We start from the raw sequence: 6,000 nt of genomic DNA, 5'->3' as shown, positions 1-6,000 counted from the left end.
GGAGAGAAGGAGTCAAAGATGACCTCAAGGTTTTCAGCCTTACAGGTGGGAACAGGAAGAGGGCCAAGAGAGGCCAGCCAGAGAGCTACAGGAAAGGAGGGAGCTGGTGTGCCAATGAGGAGGATCTTACTGGCATTAAGGCAGAGGTCATTGGCGGCACACCACTCCTGGATAGCAGACAGTCAAGAGATGAGGGAAGTGGAGGAGGAGGCTGAGGGTAGCCTGAAGATGAGCTGGGTGTCATCCGCATAGCACTGAAAGTTTGGGCAGAGCACGGCGATGCAGTGGGCCAGGAGTGCCAGGTATTGGTTGAACAGACAGGGAGAGGTTAGACCCCTGGGGGACACCACAGGTAGAGAAAAAGATAGCAGAGAGGAAGACCCAAGCTGGACCTGGGAGGGTCGGTCAGAGAGGAAAGGAAAGAAGTAAGCCACGCTCAGGTGATACCCAGGTTATCACGGAGACAGTTGAGCAGGATGGCATGGTTGACAGTGTCAAAGGCAGAACAGATATCAAGCAGAATGAGGACGTCATGGTTGGAGAGCAGGTCTTCACAGATGTTCAGGAGAGCAGTTTCTGTGCTTCTGGCAGCCCCAAAGCCAGACGGATAGTCATGAAGACAGCCAACAGATTCAGTGTGGAGATTAAACTGGGAGATGGGCAGTTCCTCCAGGAGCTTGCCCAGGAAGGGAGGGATGGAGATTGGGCAGTAGTTAGCCAGGCAGGAGGGGTCGGCAATGGATTTCTTAAGAAGGCGGTGCACAAGGGTGTGCTTCAGGGGAGCAAGCACAAACAAGTAGTGTGTAGATGGGTAAAAACACGGCTATGCCCTCCACCCACGTGGAACCACTGCCAGCAGCTTTCTGAAGAAAGCTGCTAATGCAGAAGAACCTTCAATTGATCGTAGCAGTTCCCCCACTGTAAACCTAAGTCCTGTGGCTGGGGACATGGAAGTGGGCACAATGAAAGAGCAGCCAATTCCACAGGCTTAAGGGCCTAAAGAACCTGCGCTACAGTGACCATCTTCAACTTGTTCATGGACAAGTACAGGCTCAAGAGCCCCAGATCTAGGATGTCCTCCTTCAGCAGTTTAAAGTGGATACCAAGCCATGGGTGGTAGGAGGGAACTGAGCAAAAAGGGAGACTGTACCTGGTGAACACACAACACACCTAGGCAACAAACACAGTATCCATTCAGCCTCCCACATGAAAGAACAGTGGAAGTCCCATTCATAAGGGCTTCACACCAGGGGCTGCAGAGGGACCAACAGAGGGTGAGAAACCTCCCCTAGGGGCACCGCTTCCCAGAGCCCTATTAGGGTAGCACTTGCCCGAGGGAGCAGGACCTGGCCTCTCAGTGGAAGAGATGAAAGGGAAGAAAAAAAACACAAACACACATCTGTTAGTGCACCAAGCATAGAGATTTAGCATTCTCCTTCAAAGCCTTTCGAGGGATTTATTGGCCATCATACCAAACCGATTGTTGCCATCAAACACCATGTGCTAAAGTTCTGCCAAAAGATACACAGCAAAACTGGACATTCTTCGCAAAGTGTCTTCTCAGAACTGTCAAGGTGTCCATATTTCTGGCCACATAGTTGGAAGCATCTATGCCCTAATAGAGGTATTTGATGGGACACCTGGTTTCCTTCACCATGCACCTGATCTTCAGGAGTGCCTGATCGACCGAGGCGGCACAGTTTGGCTCCCATTCACAAAGCACCTTGGGGGGTGCATCGACCAACTACTCAACATGCATGTCATGGTGCCTCACCGAGGCAAAAAGACAGATCCAGTGCAGGTCTTGAGCCAGACGTCTGATGTTTGCACATTACAGGTTTAAAGGACTGCCAACAGATTCTGCATGTCAAAAAACAAGCAGGAAACCTTTGAAAAGACCTAGTACCCACAAAACAAGCAGACCGCACAGAAAAGAAGGAACCAAGGTGACATGGCACAGCATGCCATAGCCAGCACAGGGTGGCATCGGACCAAGCCTCACTGCAACCTCTGGGAGCAGCAGAAACGTTACCAAAGAGCACCTTCACTGGGAGGTCAAGATCTCAGATAAGGAAACTGCAGGAAGGAATTCCAATTAGGTTTGAGACATTTCCTACCCAATGCGAGTGGCCCTGAAGCACCCTACTGCATAACGACCAGACTAGAATCCCTAACATTTAAAAACTTAGGAGTAGTGCAGCATGCTTCTCAGCCACAGGCCGCTTCCTCCATCAGCCTAATCCTGCCTCACAGACAGCCCATGCACCCAGATTGGCGTTTCTCCCATACCACAACACCTGGCCCACTACCGGATGCCTTCTCCACAAGAAGTGACATTCGAGACATTTCCTGCCCAACACGAGTGGCCCTGAAGCCCCTGCTGCAGTGACCTGACCATAATCCCTTTAAAAACCATGTGGAGTGCAGCATGCTTCCGAGCAGGGAGTTGTCGCTCTGCAAATGGACTCTAGGGGAACATTTGCAATGAATGCTATGGAAGCCCCAGTGCCTTGGGTAGAATGCACTCTAGGCTTGAATAGCAGTTCTCTCTTAGCAAGAGCGTAACAGAGTGTGGTGCATTGAACAATCCACCTAGAGATAGTAGATATGGAGACCGGGTCTCCGCTACCTGCTGCCACTGAAACGAAATTTGTTTTTCTTCGTGGTCGAGTACTCTCCATGTAAAACATGACTGCTCTGCGTACATCAAGTGTGTACAGGCTTCTTTCTCCCATGTTTGAGGGGTTCTGAAAGAACGTTGGTAGTTCAATGGATTGGTTCACATGGAACTTTGAAATGAATTTAGGCGCAAACCTAGGTCGAGTGCGCAAAACCACTTTAGCTCTACAAAGGGGTCTAGAACTGAGAGCACTTCTAGTTCACACTCTCCTAATGGAAGTAATAGCTATTAAAAATGCAGTCTTGTAGGTGAGATCTTGGAGACTTGCTCTATGCATGGGCTCGAAGGGAGACCCCATAAATCTAGGCCACACCATGTTCAGGTCCCACCCGGGAGCTGGGTTAGAAATGGGAGGGTGAATTCTCTTTACTCCTTTCCATGAAAACCTTAATAACAGGCATCTTCCACAACACCTTCTGTTGTGATGTAGTATAGGCTGAAAGAGCAGCTAAGATTGTTAAAGACAGTCCTGAGTCAAGTAAATGAGTCGGGTACAAAACAATATATGTAGGAGCAGTCAATGGGGTTGATGCTCAGAGTTGCACCAGATGACAAACCTCTTCCACTTACTGGAAAAGCAATAGAGTTAGGTTTTCTTTCCTCCCCGAGTATGTCCATACATCTTGGAGGGAGTTGTAGGTGGCAAAATTATGACTTCAGGAGCCAGGCCGCCAAGTTCAATGTCTGCGGGCATGGGTGAAGTGTCCTCCGTTTGTCTTGCGACATGTTGTACGGGCAAGGCGGTTTGAGGAGATAGCGTCATCTCCATCAGATGAGCAAACCAGGGTTAGTCTCAAATGGGGGGCCACCAATATCATTGTGACTGGTTCCTGGTGCATCTTGTGCACTCTCGTTGAAAAGGGGAGTCAGGGGAAGCGCGCAAACAAAATTCCCTGACCAGGTCATCCAGAGTCCATTACCCTCGCAACAGTTGTGGGGATACCTGGAGGCGTAATCTTGGCATTGAGCGGTCTCCAGAGTTGCGAGCTAGTCGATCTCTGGAATACCCCTTTCCGCAAAAACATTTGAGACAATGTCTTTGTGTAATCGTCATTCATACCATCTTGGTAGTGGGAAATCTCTGCTGAGTACATCTGCCAGAAGATGGGGTTCCCCTGGAAGATGTTGAGACAGCAGAAACATGTCATGTCTGAGAGCCCACTTCCAAATGTTCTGGGACAGAGCAAGTGCCCTCTTGTTTGGCCGGGGTGCTGTCTGTAAGGATCAGGACAGTCTTTCCCTGCAGCGGAGTTAGAAAAGCTTTCAGTGCTGAACAGTTCCAACAGGTTTATATGGTTGGATGCTACATCTGAAGACCAAACCCTGCGCTGCCTGTTGAAGGTGAGCTCCCCACCCTGTGAGGTTCTCCCTCGACCACCACCCCAACGAGAGAACAAGGGCTGGCGCGACAACCACTAGATCGTCCCATTGTCCGCTGGCCTGACACCACTGGCTGTTGATCTACTCCTGCATTGGACGCAAGTGCGCATGAGGAACCAAATAAATACACGCCATCTAACAGTCACATAGACTTGCATACAGTCAGCCTTCGACTGGATACATATTGAGGGATTTGAAACATGTTTTGGACCCTCTCATTGGAGAGGAAGAAGAGGCCATCCTTTGTTCGAATAAGAGCCCCCAGGAACTGCTTGACCCGACCAGGATGGGGGGGGGGGTCTATGCTGGATTTCTTCCCATTGATGGAGAATCTATTGGATCTTCGGGTCATTTTGAACCTGAGGCCGGGGAGCCTCTGGGGGTAGAGTTACGGCCCCTTCCTCTCCCATGACACTGACCCCTTTGGGGATATGGGGTGGTGTATCAGCTGGTTCCTTGTGGAGAAGACCAATTGTTTCCCATGGTGTACTGTTTTGGGAAAACATTGGCCACGAAAAAAGGCACCTGGACCCAGTTCCTAGCCTCGTGGAGTGACTTGTGTGATTTGATCTAGCGTCTTCAAGGTGGCATGCTCCTTCTTTGCGGTGTTGAGAATTTCGCCGACCGCTCTTCCAAATAAGTTCTTCCATGGTTTTATTAATAAGTGGCGCTTGAGTTTCTGGCTTGAACCCAGAATTTCTTACCCACACGTCTCTTTAGGAGGGTGCCCTGAGCAAACTATCGACCCGCTGTCTCAGCGGAATCCAAAGTGTTCTCGAGCATACTTTGGGTTGTCTGCCCTCAGTTACCGTGGACAGAAGACGTGCCCGCAGCGGTTCAGGAAACTCCTGTAGGCCTTCCTGTAAAAAGGCCCATTGAGCATCCACGTAGTTGGCCAACAAGGTACTATTGTTAGCAATGCACATAGCAATTGGGGGGGGGGGGGGGGGGTCCTGTGCCTCCCCAGTTGACAGATAACCCTTGCCTTTTTCTTGTAGTGGTCACCACCAGTGAGTCTGGGGTGGCATGACCTCAGATATAAAGGGGAATGGCAGAAATAGCTTCTCAATCCTTGGATTAACTGCTCTTGTGAGTGCAGGTGTTAATGAGGGAGCCAAATGCTTTTTAATTGAGTTAAGAGGAATAGCCTGGCTGGCCAGTGGTTTTTCTTAAAGAATGTCCTCCACAAAGTCAACCTCAGGAACAGCTTCATTGGTGGCGATTTTGAAATGTTCTGCTGCTTTGCGCAACATGGCGTTAAACGTCATTTGATCGTCCACTGGAGAGGGCCGTCTAGTGGGAGCAGTCTGTGGGGAATCTAAACACAGAGCATCAGGATCTGGAGACTGCCAAGGCTGAGGGTCACCCATTTGCGTTTTCTCCATACAACTCTCAAACTCTAACCAAACAACCACAAACTTGCAACACGACAATCCCCAAACTTCATCACAGTGCAACAAAGCACGCATAGACCCGCACAACGCCTCCAACAGTATAACACCCCAAGCCCAGCCAACAGAATTCCGGGCTGAGGCCGCCAACAGCACATCACTGCTCTCTTGCACTTCTCCAACTAATACCCACTAACTCCCACTCCCCCACCACTCCTTTCCTTCAGAACCACCAGAGCGCATGGAGTTTTGTGTTTAGTGAGTTGCAAGTGTTTGTCTTTGTCGCCAGGGTCAACAGTCCCCATAACAGTGCCTGAGCCGTGCCTGATCATGGGAGCGCTCTGCCGAGGTCACCAACCTCAAGATGGAGGTCTACTCGAACTCAGCGCTCCTTCAATGTCTTAGGACAGAGGAGTTTGCAAGCCGCACAAACTTTTTTCGTCGTGATCGAGGGCCAAGCAACTGTTACACCGTCGATGCTCATCTCTCCAAGGAAATTTGCCCTTGCAAATGGGGCAAAACCTAAATGGAGCCCTCTCCATAGCTGTG

This window comes from Ambystoma mexicanum, chromosome 1q (genome assembly GCF_040938575.1).
Source record: "Ambystoma mexicanum isolate Mex_15411 chromosome 1q, UKY_AmexF1_1, whole genome shotgun sequence".
Taxonomy (NCBI): domain Eukaryota; kingdom Metazoa; phylum Chordata; class Amphibia; order Caudata; family Ambystomatidae; genus Ambystoma; species Ambystoma mexicanum.
The sequence above is the reverse complement of the archived record's forward strand: the minus strand, read 5'-3'. Positions refer to the sequence as shown.